Genomic DNA, 20,580 nt, shown 5'->3' on the forward strand with positions numbered 1-20,580 from the left:
GCGCAGGCCAGGCCCCCTCCGACCCAATTTGGCAGGTGGTGGAACAGCATACCCAAGCTATTGCGTACCTCTGTTCTAAGGTATCGAGCATGGCTGAGACCCCTGGATGACATACGAGCACTACTCAATTCTTTGCCTCATTCACCAAGTGCACAGCTAACCCCAGCCGCTCCCCTGGTAACACCGATATCGCCGCAACAGGGACCTAAGGCCCCCCTACGGTGGAGATCTCGGCGCATGCCGGCGCTTCCTGGTTCAATGGCAGTTGGTGTTTGAACAACCGAGCCTCACCCACACCTCGGACCGAGCCAAGATCGCTTACCTGATCGGCTGCCTTCGTGATGAGGCCCTAGCCTGGGCGAGCGCCGAATGGGAGAGGGGCTCCCGCATTTGTACCTCCTACGACTTATTGACCGCAGAGATGCGAAAGATCTTCGACCAGCCGGTGGGCGCTTAAGAGCTCTCAGACAAGGCGTCCGGAGCGTGGCAAAAGACTGGGTCGAATTCCGCATCTTAGCCGCCGAGAGTGCCTTTAATGACTCCGCCCTCCCTCCACGACGGCTGAATGTGGAGATGCGGGAGGAGCTGGCGATCCGAGAGGAACCAGGGTCCCTCGACGCGCTCGTGGAATTGGCCATCCGGATCGACAGCCAACTAGAAAGACAACGAGGGCAGCGGCAAGGTGACTCGCAGGTGGTCGCCATGCTTGGACTTCGGAGGAACGTGACCCCCGATCATAACAATGTGGTACAATGCAGGTGCTGTTGCCCGCCCGCCTGCATGAGCCAAAAGAGGATGAGACAGTTGAATCACGCATCACCTGGAGCAAAGTCACGAGGTCCCCCACGTATTTATTGACCTGCTCGACCGTGGCCCGTGTGAGCGTCAAAGATAATTTGGTGATGCAGAACAACTCGTCGGTCTCCACTATGCTCAATTGGGCTGAGCCGTCCAGCGAGGGAGAGTCGGACGAGAGCACCAAGTCATACCTGCGGAAGAAAACAAAAGAGAAAAAGACTTGTTGGGGTGCACATTCCTTAGGAGATGAAACAAAAGGAGGAGAACCTAGGGTACCTGGACTCGCTGGAACTCTGCGCGCTCCCACATTTCTCAAAATACTTGATCAGGGCTTCAGGAAATGACTCGAATTGAGCTTGAAGGCCATACCTCGCTTTTAAACTGCACACAAAAATCAAATCAAGGTGTTTTAAAATGACACACTGAATGGAATGGAATGCAATGCTGGTCAATTCTTCCCAGACAGACCTCGGGAGTCCTCTTGGCAAAGACAGCAGGAAAACATGAACGAATGATCCGTCACATCCACCAATGTCACAATGAGATCCTTTAACCAAAAAGAACAATGTTAATGAACATGTGGTACAATGCAGGTGCTGTTGCCCACCCGCCCGCATGAGCCAAAAGAGGATGAGACAGTTGAATCACGCATCACCTGGAGCAAAGTCACAAAGTCCCCCACGTAATCTTCGTGGACTTGCTCGACCGGGGCCCGTGTGAGCGGCAATGACAATATGGTGACGATGGCAACCTCGTTGGTCATCATTAGGCTCAATTGGGCTGAGCCGTCCAGCGAGGGAGAGTCGGATGACAGCACCAAGTCATACCTGCGGAACAAAACGAAAGAGAAAAAGACTTGTTGGGGTGCACATTCCTTAGGAGATGAAACAAAAGGAGGAGAAGCTAGGGTACCTGGACTCGCTGGAACTCTGCTCGCTCCTACATTTCCCAAAAGCATTCATCAGTGCTTCAGGAAATGAGCCGAATTGAGCATGAAGGAGATACCTCGCTTTGAAACTGCACACAAAAATCAAATCAAGGTGTTTTAAAATGACACACTGAATGGAATGGAATGCAATGCTGGTCAATTCTTCCCAGACAGACCTCGGGAAGTCCTCTTGGCAAAGACGGCAGGAAAACATGAACGAATGATCCATGTCATCGTCTAATTTAACAATGAGATCCTTAAAGCAAAAAGAACAATGTTAATGAACATGTGGTCCAATGCAGGTGCTGTTGCCCCCCGCCCGCATGAGCCAAAAGAGGATGAGACAGTTGAATCACGCATCACCTGGAGCAAAGTCACGAAGTCCCCCAGGTAATCTTCGTGGACTTGCTCGACCGGGGCCCGTGTGAGCGGCAATGACATTATGGTGACGATGGCAACCTCGTCGGTCGCCACCATGCTCAATTGGGCTGAGCCGTCCAGCGAGGGAGAGTCAGATGACAGCACCAAGTCATACCTGCGGAACAAAACGAAAGAGAAAAAGACTTGTTGGGGTGCACATTCCTTAGGAGATGAAACAAAAGGAGGAGAAGCTAGGGTACCTGGACTCGCTGGAACTCTGCTCGCTCCTACATTTCCCAAAAGCATTCATCAGTGCTTCAGGAAATGACCCGAGGTCACACATGTGTAGTTTATTGCAACACCAGAACAACCGGACATAACACAACACTCCACTCCACTCCACTCCTGGCTCGATTGGTTTGATGCAGAGCTGTGTTCAGAGAGGCTGGCTATCTTGCACTTTCAGCCATGTTTGATGAATTGGATCCGGAAGTGGTTTCGCAACTTGACTTTGAAATGAAGGTCTAAGCCAGTGGATTCGAATTCTAATGCTCGACGACATACCTCCTCCGCCCGTGTGCGCCAGTTTGGATTTTAGGTTATTGTTCCTCAAACAATGACCGGAGTTCCGTCTTCTGCCTGTTTTTCAGAGTAGCAAACTGGCGCTGCAACTTCGCCACCATCTTGTGAGCCTGAGAACGTCAGATGGCGTCATTTTTCCAGTCCATAGTAGGTCATCAATCAAGCAGGGTTCCCACATTCAGACAAATGACAACTAAAACCACTACTAACCCTCGACGTTTCGTTCGACGGTAACCGCAGGCAATCCTGCACCTGCTCTAAGCGGACGCCCACGGTCTCCGTTAGCTGGTGATGTTGTTGCATCACCGTACGCTGCACCACCGACTGGTGCCGGATTGGCTCCTCCAAGCGGGTCTGCACCTATGACGTGGTCCCAACAGATGGTTTGTCAACAATCCACAAGATGGCATCAAGCAGGGTTCCCACATTCAGACAAATGACAACTAAAAACACTACTAACCCTAGACGTTTTGTTCGACGGTAACCGCAGGCAATCCAGCACCTGCTCCAAACGGACGCCCACGGTCGACATTGACTGATGTTGTCGCATCACTGTTTGGATTAAATTCCTTAAACAAGAACCTGAGTTCCGTCTTGTGGCTGGCGTGGAGAGCAGCAAACCTGCGCTGCAACGTGGTCACCATCCTGCGAACCTGAGAACGTCAGATGGCGTCATTTTTCCAGTCCATAGTAGGTCATCAATCAAGCAGGGTTCCCACATTCAGACAAATGACAACTAAAAACACTACTAACCCTCGACGTTTCGTTCGACGGTAACCGCAGGCAATCCTGCACCTGCTCCAAGCGGACGCCCACGGTCGACGTTAGCTGGTCATGTAGTTGCATGACCGTACGCTGCACCACCGACTGGTGCCGGATTGGCTCCTTCAAGCGGGTCTGCACCTATGACGTGGTCCCAACAGATGGTTTGTCAACAATCCACAAGATGGCATCAAGCAGGGTTCCCACATTCAGACAAATGACAACTAAAAACACTACTAACCCTAGACGTTTTGTTCGACGGTAACCGCAGGCAATCCAGCACCTGCTCCAAACGGACGCCCACGGTCGACATTGACTGATGTTGTCGCATCACTGTTTGGATTAAATTCCTTAAACAAGAACCTGAGTTCCGTCTTGTGGCTGGCGTGGAGAGCAGCAAACCTGCGCTGCAACGTGGTCACCATCCTGCGAACCTGAGAACGTCAGATGGCGTCATTTTTCCAGTCCATAGTAGGTCATCAATCAAGCAGGGTTCCCACATTCAGACAAATGACAACTAAAAACACTACTAACCCTCGACGTTTCGTTCGACGGTAACCGCAGGCAATCCTGCACCTGCTCCAAGCGGACGCCCACGGTCGACGTTAGCTGGTCATGTAGTTGCATGACCGTACGCTCCAGCACCGACTGGTGTTGTATTTTTTTTGCCAAGCGGGTCTGCACCTATGACGTGGTCCCAACAGATGGTTTGTCAACAATCCACAAGATAGCATCAAGCAGGGTTCCCACATTCAGACAAATGACAACTAAAAACACTACTAACCCTCGACGTTTCGTTCGACGGTAACCGCAGGCAATCCTGCACCTGCTCCAAGTGGAACATTTTTGCTCCGTGTCTAACTTTTCCGCCAGCCCTTATTTTGAAAATGTGCTGCAGTTTTACTCCAAGACAGCTAGGATGTCCCGAGCAATGTGTTCATAAACATGTGTGTCAGGCCCCAGACGAGATTGGTGGCTGGTTGCGCCCGCCACCCAACCACAGGTCCTGCCTCTAATGCAGGGCTGTCAAAGTCATTTGGCATGGTGGGCCACATACGGCGGCCTAGGGAGATGTCAAGTGGGCCGGACCATTAAAATGATACCATGCTCTGCTATAAATAACCCAAATATCATGTCTTTCCTTTGTTTTGGTGTAAAGAAGCACAAGAACATTAGGAAAATATGGAAATGGAATGAACTATCCTTTCATGAAACACGTCATATTTCCTTAGATAAATGTGCAATTGACTTTTATCATTCACAAATAGGCATTGCAACGGATCCCACTGATTGTACAAAGGCACAAAACTTGAATTGGTACTGAAAAATATAGTCATGCACTTTAAGATTAAAAGAGACTTTTAATGAAAGGAATTTTTAAACCACTTACACATACGCATATAAAATCAAAATGTAATCTTTGCGTGCACTTTACAAACTAAGGAGAGTGATTTGAAATGTGTAATGAAGAAAGTTTCTGTCTCAGTGATGCAGCTTGTCTTCTACTCTGATGGAAAGAGTGCGCCCCTTAGCGGATAATCCGTGAATTGCAGCGAATTCAAAATATGAATTCCATGTCTTTGATGCATTTTTTCCACTTTCAAATGATCCTGCGGGCCTGATCGAACCTCCTTGGGGGCCGGTTCCGGCCCGCGGGCCGTAAATTTGACACCCCTGCCTCTAATGACTCGAGGGCTGCCAGGTGTGAGTCATTAGCCAGTGAGGAGTATTTAAGGCCACCAAGAACAGGACCACACTGCGGGATCGTCTGATCTGCTCACAGTGAGGTACGTACCTGCTTGTATTTTCTCGCCTGCCTTTGTTGATTTAAGACCTCTTGTTTTGCTCCCAGGATTCCGACTACGCTCGGCCTCCACGACCACGGATACGCCTAACGACACGCCGACGCCATCCCGACGCCATCCCCTCTGGTGCCTGGCCTTTCACTTGGATCATTCTAATCAAGATTGGAGAAGCAGACTCCCAGCCCTCGCCTGCTTTGGGCTCTTCCACCCCCAATCAAAACAGCACGATCCTCTAACATGGACCCCGCGGGCGCAGGCCAGGCCCCCTCCGACCCAATTTGGCAGGTGGTGGAACAGCATACCCAAGCTATTGCGTACCTCTGTTCTAAGGTATCGAGCATGGCTGAGACCCCTGGATGACATACGAGCACTACTCAATTCTTTGCCTCATTCACCAAGTGCACAGCTAACCCCAGCCGCTCCCCTGGTAACACCGATATCGCCGCAACAGGGACCTAAGGCCCCCCTACGGTGGAGATCTCGGCGCATGCCGGCGCTTCCTGGTTCAATGGCAGTTGGTGTTTGAACAACCGAGCCTCACCCACACCTCGGACCGAGCCAAGATCGCTTACCTGATCGGCTGCCTTCGTGATGAGGCCCTAGCCTGGGCGAGCGCCGAATGGGAGAGGGGCTCCCGCATTTGTACCTCCTACGACTTATTGACCGCAGAGATGCGAAAGATCTTCGACCAGCCGGTGGGCGCTTAAGAGCTCTCAGACAAGGCGTCCGGAGCGTGGCAAAAGACTGGGTCGAATTCCGCATCTTAGCCGCCAAGAGTGCCTTTAATGACTCCGCCCTCCCTCCACGACGGCTGAATGTGGAGATGCGGGAGGAGCTGGCGATCCGAGAGGAACCAGGGTCCCTCGACGCGCTCGTGGAATTGGCCATCCGGATCGACAGCCAACTAGAAAGACAACGAGGGCAGCGGCAAGGTGACTCGCAGGTGGTCGCCATGCTTGGACTTCGGAGGAACGTGACCCCCGATCATAACAATGTGGTACAATGCAGGTGCTGTTGCCCGCCCGCCTGCATGAGCCAAAAGAGGATGAGAAAGTTGAATCACGCATCACCTGGAGCAAAGTCACGAGGTCCCCCACGTATTTATTGACCTGCTCGACCGTGGCCCGTGTGAGCGTCAAAGATAATTTGGTGATGCAGAACAACTCGTCGGTCTCCACTATGCTCAATTGGGCTGAGCCGTCCAGCGAGGGAGAGTCGGACGAGAGCACCAAGTCATACCTGCGGAAGAAAACAAAAGAGAAAAAGACTTGTTGGGGTGCACATTCCTTAGGAGATGAAACAAAAGGAGGAGAACCTAGGGTACCTGGACTCGCTGGAACTCTGCGCGCTCCCACATTTCTCAAAATACTTGATCAGGGCTTCAGGAAATGACTCGAATTGAGCTTGAAGGCCATACCTCGCTTTTAAACTGCACACAAAAATCAAATCAAGGTGTTTTAAAATGACACACTGAATGGAATGGAATGCAATGCTGGTCAATTCTTCCCAGACAGACCTCGGGAGTCCTCTTGGCAAAGACAGCAGGAAAACATGAACGAATGATCCGTCACATCCACCAATGTCACAATGAGATCCTTTAACCAAAAAGAACAATGTTAATGAACATGTGGTACAATGCAGGTGCTGTTGCCCACCCGCCCGCATGAGCCAAAAGAGGATGAGACAGTTGAATCACGCATCACCTGGAGCAAAGTCACAAAGTCCCCCACGTAATCTTCGTGGACTTGCTCGACCGGGGCCCGTGTGAGCGGCAATGACAATATGGTGACAATGGCAACCTAGTTGGTCATCATTAGGCTCAATTGGGCTGAGCCGTCCAGCGAGGGAGAGTCGGATGACAGCACCAAGTCATACCTGCGGAACAAAACGAAAGAGAAAAAGACTTGTTGGGGTGCACATTCCTTAGGAGATGAAACAAAAGGAGGAGAAGCTAGGGTACCTGGACTCGCTGGAACTCTGCTCGCTCCTACATTTCCCAAAAGCATTCATCAGTGCTTCAGGAAATGAGCCGAATTGAGCATGAAGGAGATACCTCGCTTTGAAACTGCACACAAAAATCAAATCAAGGTGTTTTAAAATGACACACTGAATGGAATGGAATGGAATGCAATGCTGGTCAATTCTTCCCAGACAGACCTCGGGAAGTCCTCTTGGCAAAGACGGCAGGAAAACATGAACGAATGATCCGTCACATCCACTAATGTCACAAAGTGATCCTTTTAACCAAAAAGAACAATGTTGATAAACATGTGGTACAATGCAGATGCTGTTGCCCCCCGCCCGCATGAGCCAAAAGAGGATGAGACAGTTGAATCACTCATCACCTGGAGCAAAGTCACGAAGTCCCCCACGTAATCTTCGTGGACTTGCTCGACCGGGGCCCGTGTGAGCGGCAATGACATTATGGTGACGATGGCAAACTCGTTGGTCTCCACTATGCTCAATTCGGCTGAGCCGTCCAGCGAGGGAGAGTCGGACGACAGCAGCAAGTAATGCCTGCGGAAGAAAACAAAAGAGAAAAAGACTAGTTGGGGTGCACATTCCTTAGGAGATGAAACAAAAGGAGGAGAACCTAGGGTACCTGGACTTGCTGGAACTCTGTTCGCTCCCACATTTCCCAAAACACTTCATCAGCGCTTCAGGAAATGACCCGAGGTCACACATGTGTAGTTTATTGCAACACCAGAACAACCGGACATAACACAACACTCCACTCCACTCCACTCCTGGCTCGATTGGTTTGATGCAGAGCTGTGTTCAGAGAGGCTGGCTATCTTGCACTTTCAGCCATGTTTGATGAATTGGATCCGGAAGTGGTTTCGCAACTTGACTTTGAAATGAAGGTCTAAGCCAGTGGATTCGAATTCTAATGCTCGACGACATACCTCCTCCGCCCGTGTGCGCCAGTTTGGATTTTAGGTTATTGTTCCTCAAACAATGACCGGAGTTCCGTCTTCTGCCTGTTTTTCAGAGTAGCAAACTGGCGCTGCAACTTCGCCACCATCTTGTGAGCCTGAGAACGTCAGATGGCGTCATTTTTCCAGTCCATAGTAGGTCATCAATCAAGCAGGGTTCCCACATTCAGACAAATGACAACTAAAACCACTACTAACCCTCGACGTTTCGTTCGACGGTAACCGCAGGCAATCCTGCACCTGCTCTAAGCGGACGCCCACGGTCTCCGTTAGCTGGTGATGTTGTTGCATCACCGTACGCTGCACCACCGACTGGTGCCGGATTGGCTCCTCCAAGCGGGTCTGCACCTATGACGTGGTCCCAACAGATGGTTTGTCAACAATCCACAAGATGGCATCAAGCAGGGTTCCCACATTCAGACAAATGACAACTAAAAACACTACTAACCCTAGACGTTTTGTTCGACGGTAACCGCAGGCAATCCAGCACCTGCTCCAAACGGACGCCCACGGTCGACATTGACTGATGTTGTCGCATCACTGTTTGGATTAAATTCCTTAAACAAGAACCTGAGTTCCGTCTTGTGGCTGGCGTGGAGAGCAGCAAACCTGCGCTGCAACGTGGTCACCATCCTGCGAACCTGAACGTCAGATGGCGTCATTTTTCCAGTCCATAGTAGGTCATCAATCAAGCAGGGTTCCCACATTCAGACAAATGACAACTAAAAACACTACTAACCCTCGACGTTTCGTTCGACGGTAACCGCAGGCAATCCTGCACCTGCTCCAAGCGGACGCCCACGGTCGACGTTAGCTGGTCATGTAGTTGCATGACCGTACGCTGCACCACCGACTGGTGCCGGATTGGCTCCTTCAAGCGGGTCTGCACCTATGACGTGGTCCCAACAGATGGTTTGTCAACAATCCACAAGATGGCATCAAGCAGGGTTCCCACATTCAGACAAATGACAACTAAAAACACTACTAACCCTAGACGTTTTGTTCGACGGTAACCGCAGGCAATCCAGCACCTGCTCCAAACGGACGCCCACGGTCGACATTGACTGATGTTGTCGCATCACTGTTTGGATTAAATTCCTTAAACAAGAACCTGAGTTCCGTCTTGTGGCTGGCGTGGAGAGCAGCAAACCTGCGCTGCAACGTGGTCACCATCCTGCGAACCTGAGAACGTCAGATGGCGTCATTTTTCCAGTCCATAGTAGGTCATCAATCAAGCAGGGTTCCCACATTCAGACAAATGACAACTAAAAACACTACTAACCCTCGACGTTTCGTTCGACGGTAACCGCAGGCAATCCTGCACCTGCTCCAAGCGGACGCCCACGGTCGACGTTAGCTGGTCATGTAGTTGCATGACCGTACGCTCCAGCACCGACTGGTGTTGTATTTTTTTTGCCAAGCGGGTCTGCACCTATGACGTGGTCCCAACAGATGGTTTGTCAACAATCCACAAGATGGCATCAAGCAGGGTTCCCACATTCAGACAAATGACAACTAAAAACACTACTAACCCTCGACGTTTCGTTCGACGGTAACCGCAGGCAATCCTGCACCTGCTCCAAGTGGAACATTTTTGCTCCGTGTCTAACTTTTCCGCCAGCCCTTTATTTTGAAAATGTGCTGCAGTTTTACTCCAAGACAGCTAGGATGTCCCGAGCAATGTGTTCATAAACATGTGTGTCAGGCCCCAGACGAGATTGGTGGCTGGTTGCGCCCGCCACCCAACCACAGGTCCTGCCTCTAATGCAGGGCTGTCAAAGTCATTTGGCATGGTGGGCCACATACGGCGGCCTAGGGAGATGTCAAGTGGGCCGGACCATTAAAATGATACCATGCTCTGCTATAAATAACCCAAATATCATGTCTTTCCTTTGTTTTGGTGTAAAGAAGCACAAGAACATTAGGAAAATATGGAAATGGAATGAACTATCCTTTCATGAAACACGTCATATTTCCTTAGATAAATGTGCAATTGACTTTTATCATTCACAAATAGGCATTGCAACGGATCCCACTGATTGTACAAAGGCACAAAACTTGAATTGGTACTGAAAAATATAGTCATGCACTTTAAGATTAAAAGAGACTTTTAATGAAAGGAATTTTTAAACCACTTACACATACGCATATAAAATCAAAATGTAATCTTTGCGTGCACTTTACAAACTAAGGAGAGTGATTTGAAATGTGTAATGAAGAAAGTTTCTGTCTCAGTGATGCAGCTTGTCTTCTACTCTGATGGAAAGAGTGCGCCCCTTAGCGGATAATCCGTGAATTGCAGCGAATTCAAAATATGAATTCCATGTCTTTGATGCATTTTTTCCACTTTCAAATGATCCTGCGGGCCTGATCGAACCTCCTTGGGGGCCGGTTCCGGCCCGCGGGCCGTAAATTTGACACCCCTGCCTCTAATGACTCGAGGGCTGCCAGGTGTGAGTCATTAGCCAGTGAGGAGTATTTAAGGCCACCAAGAACAGGACCACACTGCGGGATCGTCTGATCTGCTCACAGTGAGGTACGTACCTGCTTGTATTTTCTCGCCTGCCTTTGTTGATTTAAGACCTCTTGTTTTGCTCCCAGGATTCCGACTACGCTCGGCCTCCACGACCACGGATACGCCTAACGACACGCCGACGCCATCCCGACGCCATCCCCACGCCATCCCCTCTGGTGCCTGGCCTTTCACTTGGATCATTCTAATCAAGATTGGAGAAGCAGACTCCCAGCCCTCGCCTGCTTTGGGCTCTTCCACCCCCAATCAAAACAGCACGATCCTCTAACATGGACCCCGCGGGCGCAGGCCAGGCCCCTTCCGACCCAATTTGGCAGGTGGTGGAACAGCATACCCAAGCTATTGCGTACCTCTGTTCTAAGGTATCGAGCATGGCTGAGACCCCTGGATGACATACGAGCACTACTCAATTCTTTGCCTCATTCACCAAGTGCACAGCTAACCCCAGCCGCTCCCCTGGTAACACCGATATCGCCGCAACAGGGACCTAAGGCCCCCCTACGGTGGAGATCTCGGCGCATGCCGGCGCTTCCTGGTTCAATGGCAGTTGGTGTTTGAACAACCGAGCCTCACCCACACCTCGGACCGAGCCAAGATCGCTTACCTGATCGGCTGCCTTCGTGATGAGGCCCTAGCCTGGGCGAGCGCCGAATGGGAGAGGGGCTCCCGCATTTGTACCTCCTACGACTTATTGACCGCAGAGATGCGAAAGATCTTCGACCAGCCGGTGGGCGCTTAAGAGCTCTCAGACAAGGCGTCCGGAGCGTGGCAAAAGACTGGGTCGAATTCCGCATCTTAGCCGCCGAGAGTGCCTTTAATGACTCCGCCCTCCCTCCACGACGGCTGAATGTGGAGATGCGGGAGGAGCTGGCGATCCGAGAGGAACCAGGGTCCCTCGACGCGCTCGTGGAATTGGCCATCCGGATCGACAGCCAACTAGAAAGACAACGAGGGCAGCGGCAAGGTGACTCGCAGGTGGTCGCCATGCTTGGACTTCGGAGGAACGTGACCCCCGATCATAACAATGTGGTACAATGCAGGTGCTGTTGCCCGCCCGCCTGCATGAGCCAAAAGAGGATGAGACAGTTGAATCACGCATCACCTGGAGCAAAGTCACGAGGTCCCCCACGTATTTATTGACCTGCTCGACCGTGGCCCGTGTGAGCGTCAAAGATAATTTGGTGATGCAGAACAACTCGTCGGTCTCCACTATGCTCAATTGGGCTGAGCCGTCCAGCGAGGGAGATTCGGACGAGAGCACCAAGTCATACCTGCGGAAGAAAACAAAAGAGAAAAAGACTTGTTGGGGTGCACATTCCTTAGGAGATGAAACAAAAGGAGGAGAACCTAGGGTACCTGGACTCGCTGGAACTCTGCGTGCTCCCACATTTCTCAAAATACTTGATCAGGGCTTCAGGAAATGACTCGAATTGAGCTTGAAGGCCATACCTCGCTTTTAAACTGCACACAAAAATCAAATCAAGGTGTTTTAAAATGACACACTGAATGGAATGGAATGCAATGCTGGTCAATTCTTCCCAGACAGACCTCGGGAGTCCTCTTGGCAAAGACAGCAGGAAAACATGAACGAATGATCCGTCACATCCACCAATGTCACAATGAGATCCTTTAACCAAAAAGAACAATGTTAATGAACATGTGGTACAATGCAGGTGCTGTTGCCCACCCGCCCGCATGAGCCAAAAGAGGATGAGACAGTTGAATCACGCATCACCTGGAGCAAAGTCACAAAGTCCCCCACGTAATCTTCGTGGACTTGCTCGACCGGGGCCCGTGTGAGCGGCAATGACAATATGGTGACGATGGCAACCTCGTTGGTCATCATTAGGCTCAATTGGGCTGAGCCGTCCAGCGAGGGAGAGTCGGATGACAGCACCAAGTCATACCTGCGGAACAAAACGAAAGAGAAAAAGACTTGTTGGGGTGCACATTCCTTAGGAGATGAAACAAAAGGAGGAGAAGCTAGGGTACCTGGACTCGCTGGAACTCTGCTCGCTCCTACATTTCCCAAAAGCATTCATCAGTGCTTCAGGAAATGAGCCGAATTGAGCATGAAGGAGATACCTCGCTTTGAAACTGCACACAAAAATCAAATCAAGGTGTTTTAAAATGACACACTGAATGGAATGGAATGCAATGCTGGTCAATTCTTCCCAGACAGACCTCGGGAAGTCCTCTTGGCAAAGACGGCAGGAAAACATGAACGAATGATCCATGTCATCGTCTAATTTAACAATGAGATCCTTAAAGCAAAAAGAACAATGTTAATGAACATGTGGTCCAATGCAGGTGCTGTTGCCCCCCGCCCGCATGAGCCAAAAGAGGATGAGACAGTTGAATCACGCATCACCTGGAGCAAAGTCACGAAGTCCCCCAGGTAATCTTCGTGGACTTGCTCGACCGGGGCCCGTGTGAGCGGCAATGACATTATGGTGACGATGGCAACCTCGTCGGTCGCCACCATGCTCAATTGGGCTGAGCCGTCCAGCGAGGGAGAGTCAGATGACAGCACCAAGTCATACCTGCGGAACAAAACGAAAGAGAAAAAGACTTGTTGGGGTGCACATTCCTTAGGAGATGAAACAAAAGGAGGAGAAGCTAGGGTACCTGGACTCGCTGGAACTCTGCTCGCTCCTACATTTCCCAAAAGCATTCATCAGTGCTTCAGGAAATGAGCCGAATTGAGCATGAAGGAGATACCTCGCTTTGAAACTGCACACAAAAATCAAATCAAGGTGTTTTAAAATGACACACTGAATGGAATGGAATGGAATGCAATGCTGGTCAATTCTTCCCAGACAGACCTCGGGAAGTCCTCTTGGCAAAGACGGCAGGAAAACATGAACGAATGATCCGTCACATCCACTAATGTCACAACGTGATCCTTTTAACCAAAAAGAACAATGTTGATAAACATGTGGTACAATGCAGATGCTGTTGCCCCCCGCCCGCATGAGCCAAAAGAGGATGAGACAGTTGAATCACTCATCACCTGGAGCAAAGTCACGAAGTCCCCCACGTAATCTTCGTGGACTTGCTCGACCGGGGCCCGTGTGAGCGGCAATGACATTATGGTGACGATGGCAAACTCGTTGGTCTCCACTATGCTCAATTCGGCTGAGCCGTCCAGCGAGGGAGAGTCGGATGACAGCACCAAGTCATACCTGCGGAACAAAACGAAAGAGAAAAAGACTTGTTGGGGTGCACATTCCTTAGGAGATGAAACAAAAGGAGGAGAAGCTAGGGTACCTGGACTCGCTGGAACTCTGCTCGCTCCTACATTTCCCAAAAGCATTCATCAGTGCTTCAGGAAATGAGCCGAATTGAGCATGAAGGAGATACCTCGCTTTGAAACTGCACACAAAAATCAAATCAAGGTGTTTTAAAATGACACACTGAATGGAATGGAATGGAATGCAATGCTGGTCAATTCTTCCCAGACAGACCTCGGGAAGTCCTCTTGGCAAAGACGGCAGGAAAACATGAACGAATGATCCGTCACATCCACTAATGTCACAACGTGATCCTTTTAACCAAAAAGAACAATGTTGATAAACATGTGGTACAATGCAGATGCTGTTGCCCCCCGCCCGCATGAGCCAAAAGAGGATGAGACAGTTGAATCACTCATCACCTGGAGCAAAGTCACGAAGTCCCCCACGTAATCTTCGTGGACTTGCTCGACCGGGGCCCGTGTGAGCGGCAATGACATTATGGTGACGATGGCAAACTCGTTGGTCTCCACTATGCTCAATTCGGCTGAGCCGTCCAGCGAGGGAGAGTCGGACGACAGCAGCAAGTAATGCCTGCGGAAGAAAACAAAAGAGAAAAAGACTAGTTGGGGTGCACATTCCTTAGGAGATGAAACAAAAGGAGGAGAACCTAGGGTACCTGGACTTGCTGGAACTCTGTTCGCTCCCACATTTCCCAAAACACTTCATCAGCGCTTCAGGAAATGACCCGAGGTCACACATGTGTAGTTTATTGCAACACCAGAACAACCGGACACAACACAACACTCCACTCCACTCCACTCCTGGCTCGATTGGTTTGATGCAGAGCTGTGTTCAGAGAGGCTGGCTATCTTGCACTTTCAGCCATGTTTGATGAATTGGATCCGGAAGTGGTTTCGCAACTTGACTTTGAAATGAAGGTCTAAGCCAGTGGATTCGAATTCTAATGCTAGACGACATACCTCCTCCGCCCGTGTGCGCCAGTTTGGATTTTAGGTTATTGTTCCTCAAACAATGACCGGAGTTCCGTCTTCTGCCTGTTTTTCAGAGTAGCAAACTGGCGCTGCAACTTCGCCACCATCTTGTGAGCCTGAGAACGTCAGATGGCGTCATTTTTCCAGTCCATAGTAGGTCATCAATCAAGCAGGGTTCCCACATTCAGACAAATGACAACTAAAACCACTACTAACCCTCGACGTTTCGTTCGACGGTAACCGCAGGCAATCCTGCACCTGCTCTAAGCGGACGCCCACGGTCTCCGTTAGCTGGTGATGTTGTTGCATCACCGTACGCTGCACCACCGACTGGTGCCGGATTGGCTCCTCCAAGCGGGTCTGCACCTATGACGTGGTCCCAACAGATGGTTTGTCAACAATCCACAAGATGGCATCAAGCAGGGTTCCCACATTCAGACAAATGACAACTAAAAACACTACTAACCCTAGACGTTTTGTTCGACGGTAACCGCAGGCAATCCAGCACCTGCTCCAAACGGACGCCCACGGTCGACATTGACTGATGTTGTCGCATCACTGTTTGGATTAAATTCCTTAAACAAGAACCTGAGTTCCGTCTTGTGGCTGGCGTGGAGAGCAGCAAACCTGCGCTGCAACGTGGTCACCATCCTGCGAACCTGAGAATGTCAGATGGCGTCATTTTTCCAGTCCATAGTAGGTCATCAATCAAGCAGGGTTCCCACATTCAGACAAATGACAACTAAAAACACTACTAACCCTCGACGTTTCGTTCGACGGTAACCGCAGGCAATCCTGCACCTGCTCCAAGCGGACGCCCACGGTCGACGTTAGCTGGTCATGTAGTTGCATGACCGTACGCTGCACCACCGACTGGTGCCGGATTGGCTCCTTCAAGCGGGTCTGCACCTATGACGTGGTCCCAACAGATGGTTTGTCAACAATCCACAAGATGGCATCAAGCAGGGTTCCCACATTCAGACAAATGACAACTAAAAACACTACTAACCCTAGACGTTTTGTTCGACGGTAACCGCAGGCAATCCAGCACCTGCTCCAAACGGACGCCCACGGTCGACATTGACTGATGTTGTCGCATCACTGTTTGGATTAAATTCCTTAAACAAGAACCTGAGTTCCGTCTTGTGGCTGGCGTGGAGAGCAGCAAACCTGCGCTGCAACGTGGTCACCATCCTGCGAACCTGAGAACGTCAGATGGCGTCATTTTTCCAGTCCATAGTAGGTCATCAATCAAGCAGGGTTCCCACATTCAGACAAATGACAACTAAAAACACTACTAACCCTCGACGTTTCGTTCGACGGTAACCGCAGGCAATCCTGCACCTGCTCCAAGCGGACGCCCACGGTCGACGTTAGCTGGTCATGTAGTTGCATGACCGTACGCTGCACCACCGACTGGTGCCGGATTGGCTCCTTCAAGCGGGTCTGCACCTATGACGTGGTCCCAACAGATGGTTTGTCAACAATCCACAAGATGGCATCAAGCAGGGTTCCCACATTCAGACAAATGACAACTAAAAACACTACTAACCCTAGACGTTTTGTTCGACGGTAACCGCAGGCAATCCAGCACCTGCTCCAAACGGACGCCCACGGTCGACATTGACTGATGTTGTCGCATCACTGTTTGGATTAAATTCCTTAAACAAGAACCTGAGTTCCGTCTTGTGGCTGGCGTGGAGAGCAGCAAACCTGCGCTGCAACGTGGTCACCATCCTGCGAACCTGAGAACGTCAGATGGCGTCATTTTTCCAGTCCATAGTAGGTCATCAATCAAGCAGGGTTCCCACATTCAGACAAATGACAACTAAAAACACTACTAACCCTCGACGTTTCGTTCGACGGTAACCGCAGGCAATCCTGCACCTGCTCCAAGCGGACGCCCACGGTCGACGTTAGCTGGTCATGTAGTTGCATGACCGTACGCTCCAGCACCGACTGGTGTTGTATTTTTTTTGCCAAGCGGGTCTGCACCTATGACGTGGTCCCAACAGATGGTTTGTCAACAATCCACAAGATGGCATCAAGCAGGGTTCCCACATTCAGACAAATGACAACTAAAAACACTACTAACCCTCGACGTTTCGTTCGACGGTAACCGCAGGCAATCCTGCACCTGCTCCAAGTGGAACATTTTTGCTCCGTGTCTAACTTTTCCGCCAGCCCTTTATTTTGAAAATGTGCTGCAGTTTTACTCCAAGACAGCTAGGATGTCCCGAGCAATGTGTTCATAAACATGTGTGTCAGGCCCCAGACGAGATTGGTGGCTGGTTGCGCCCGCCACCCAACCACAGGTCCTGCCTCTAATGCAGGGCTGTCAAAGTCATTTGGCATGGTGGGCCACATACGGCGGCCTAGGGAGATGTCAAGTGGGCCGGACCATTAAAATGATACCATGCTCTGCTATAAATAACCCAAATATCATGTCTTTCCTTTGTTTTGGTGTAAAGAAGCACAAGAACATTAGGAAAATATGGAAATGGAATGAACTATCCTTTCATGAAACACGTCATATTTCCTTAGATAAATGTGCAATTGACTTTTATCATTCACAAATAGGCATTGCAACGGATCCCACTGATTGTACAAAGGCACAAAACTTGAATTGGTACTGAAAAATATAGTCATGCACTTTAAGATTAAAAGAGACTTTTAATGAAAGGAATTTTTAAACCACTTACACATACGCATATAAAATCAAAATGTAATCTTTGCGTGCACTTTACAAACTAAGGAGAGTGATTTGAAATGTGTAATGAAGAAAGTTTCTGTCTCAGTGATGCAGCTTGTCTTCTACTCTGATGGAAAGAGTGCGCCCCTTAGCGGATAATCCGTGAATTGCAGCGAATTCAAAATATGAATTCCATGTCTTTGATGCATTTTTTCCACTTTCAAATGATCCTGCGGGCCTGATCGAACCTCCTTGGGGGCCGGTTCCGGCCCGCGGGCCGTAAATTTGACACCCCTGCCTCTAATGACTCGAGGGCTGCCAGGTGTGAGTCATTAGCCAGTGAGGAGTATTTAAGGCCACCAAGAACAGGACCACACTGCGGGATCGTCTGATCTGCTCACAGTGAGGTACGTACCTGCTTGTATTTTCTCGCCTGCCTTTGTTGATTTAAGACCTCTTGTTTTGCTCCCAGGATTCCGACTACGCTCGGCCTCCACGACCACGGATACGCCTAACGACACGCCGACGCCATCCCGACGCCATCCCCTCTGGTGCCTGGCCTTTCACTTGGATCATTCTAATCAAGATTGGAGAAGCAGACTCCCAGCCCTCGCCTGCTTTGGGCTCTTCCACCCCCAATCAAAACAGCACGATCCTCTAACATGGACCCCGCGGGCGCAGGCCAGGCCCCCTCCGACCCAATTTGGCAGGTGGTGGAACAGCATACCCAAGCTATTGCGTACCTCTGTTCTAAGGTATCGAGCATGGCTGAGACCCCTGGATGACATACGAGCACTACTCAATTCTTTGCCTCATTCACCAAGTGCACAGCTAACCCCAGCCGCTCCCCTGGTAACACCGATATCGCCGCAACAGGGACCTAAGGCCCCCCTACGGTGGAGATCTCGGCGCATGCCGGCGCTTCCTGGTTCAATGGCAGTTGGTGTTTGAACAACCGAGCCTCACCCACACCTCGGACCGAGCCAAGATCGCTTACCTGATCGGCTGCCTTCGTGATGAGGCCCTAGCCTGGGCGAGCGCCGAATGGGAGAGGGGCTCCCGCATTTGTACCTCCTACGACTTATTGACCGCAGAGATGCGAAAGATCTTCGACCAGCCGGTGGGCGCTTAAGAGCTCTCAGACAAGGCGTCCGGAGCGTGGCAAAAGACTGGGTCGAATTCCGCATCTTAGCCGCCGAGAGTGCCTTTAATGACTCCGCCCTCCCTCCACGACGGCTGAATGTGGAGATGCGGGAGGAGCTGGCGATCCGAGAGGAACCAGGGTCCCTCGACGCGCTCGTGGAATTGGCCATCCGGATCGACAGCCAACTAGAAAGACAACGAGGGCAGCGGCAAGGTGACTCGCAGGTGGTCGCCATGCTTGGACTTCGGAGGAACGTGACCCCCGATCATAACAATGTGGTACAATGCAGGTGCTGTTGCCCGCCCGCCTGCATGAGCCAAAAGAGGATGAGACAGTTGAATCACGCATCACCTGGAGCAAAGTCACGAGGTCCCCCACGTATTTATTGACCTGCTCGACCGTGGCCCGTGTGAGCGTCAAAGATAATTTGGTGATGCAGAACAACTCGTCGGTCTCCACTATGCTCAATTGGGCTGAGCCGTCCAGCGAGGGAGAGTCGGACGAGAGCACCAAGTCATACCTGCGGAAGAAAACAAAAGAGAAAAAGACTTGTTGGGGTGCACATTCCTTAGGAGATGAAACAAAAGGAGGAGAACCTAGGGTACCTGGACTCGCTGGAACTCTGCGCGCTCCCACATTTCTCAAAATACTTGATCAGGGCTTCAGGAAATGACTCGAATTGAGCTTGAAGGCCATACCTCGCTTTTAAACTGCACACAAAAATCAAATCAAGGTGTTTTAAAATGACACACTGAATGGAATGGAATGCAATGCTGGTCAATTCTTCCCAGACAGACCTCGGGAGTCCTCTTGGCAAAGACAGCAGGAAAACATGAACGAATGATCCGTCACATCCACCAATGTCACAATGAGATCCTTTAACCAAAAAGAACAATGTTAATGAACATGTGGTACAATGCAGGTGCTGTTGCCCACCCGCCCGCATGAGCCAAAAGAGGATGAGACAGTTGAATCACGCATCACCTGGAGCAAAGTCACAAAGTCCCCCACGTAATCTTCGTGGACTTGCTCGACCGGGGCCCGTGTGAGCGGCAATGACAATATGGTGACGATGGCAACCTCGTTGGTCATCATTAGGCTCAATTGGGCTGAGCCGTCCAGCGAGGGAGAGTCGGATGACAGCACCAAGTCATACCTGCGGAACAAAACGAAAGAGAAAAAGACTTGTTGGGGTGCACATTCCTTAGGAGATGAAACAAAAGGAGGAGAAGCTAGGGTACCTGGACTCGCTGGAACTCTGCTCGCTCCTACATTTCCCAAAAGCATTCATCAGTGCTTCAGGAAATGAGCCGAATTGAGCATGAAGGAGATACCTCGCTTTGAAACTGCACACAAAAATCAAATCAAGGTGTTTTAAAATGACACACTGAATGGAATGGAATGCAATGCTGGTCAATTCTTCCCAGACAGACCTCGGGAAGTCCTCTTGGCAAAGACGGCAGGAAAACATGAACGAATGATCCATGTCATCGTCTAATTTAACAATGAGATCCTTAAAGCAAAAAGAACAATGTTAATGAACATGTGGTCCAATGCAGGTGCTGTTGCCCCCCGCCCGCATGAGCCAAAAGAGGATGAGACAGTTGAATCACGCATCACCTGGAGCAAAGTCACGAAGTCCCCCAGGTAATCTTCGTGGACTTGCTCGACCGGGGCCCGTGTGAGCGGCAATGACATTATGGTGACGATGGCAACCTCGTCGGTCGCCACCATGCTCAATTGGGCTGAGCCGTCCAGCGAGGGAGAGTCAGATGACAGCACCAAGTCATACCTGCGGAACAAAACGAAAGA

The sequence above is a fragment of the Stigmatopora argus genome, chromosome 8 (genome assembly GCF_051989625.1).
Source record: "Stigmatopora argus isolate UIUO_Sarg chromosome 8, RoL_Sarg_1.0, whole genome shotgun sequence".
Classification (NCBI taxonomy): domain Eukaryota; kingdom Metazoa; phylum Chordata; class Actinopteri; order Syngnathiformes; family Syngnathidae; genus Stigmatopora; species Stigmatopora argus.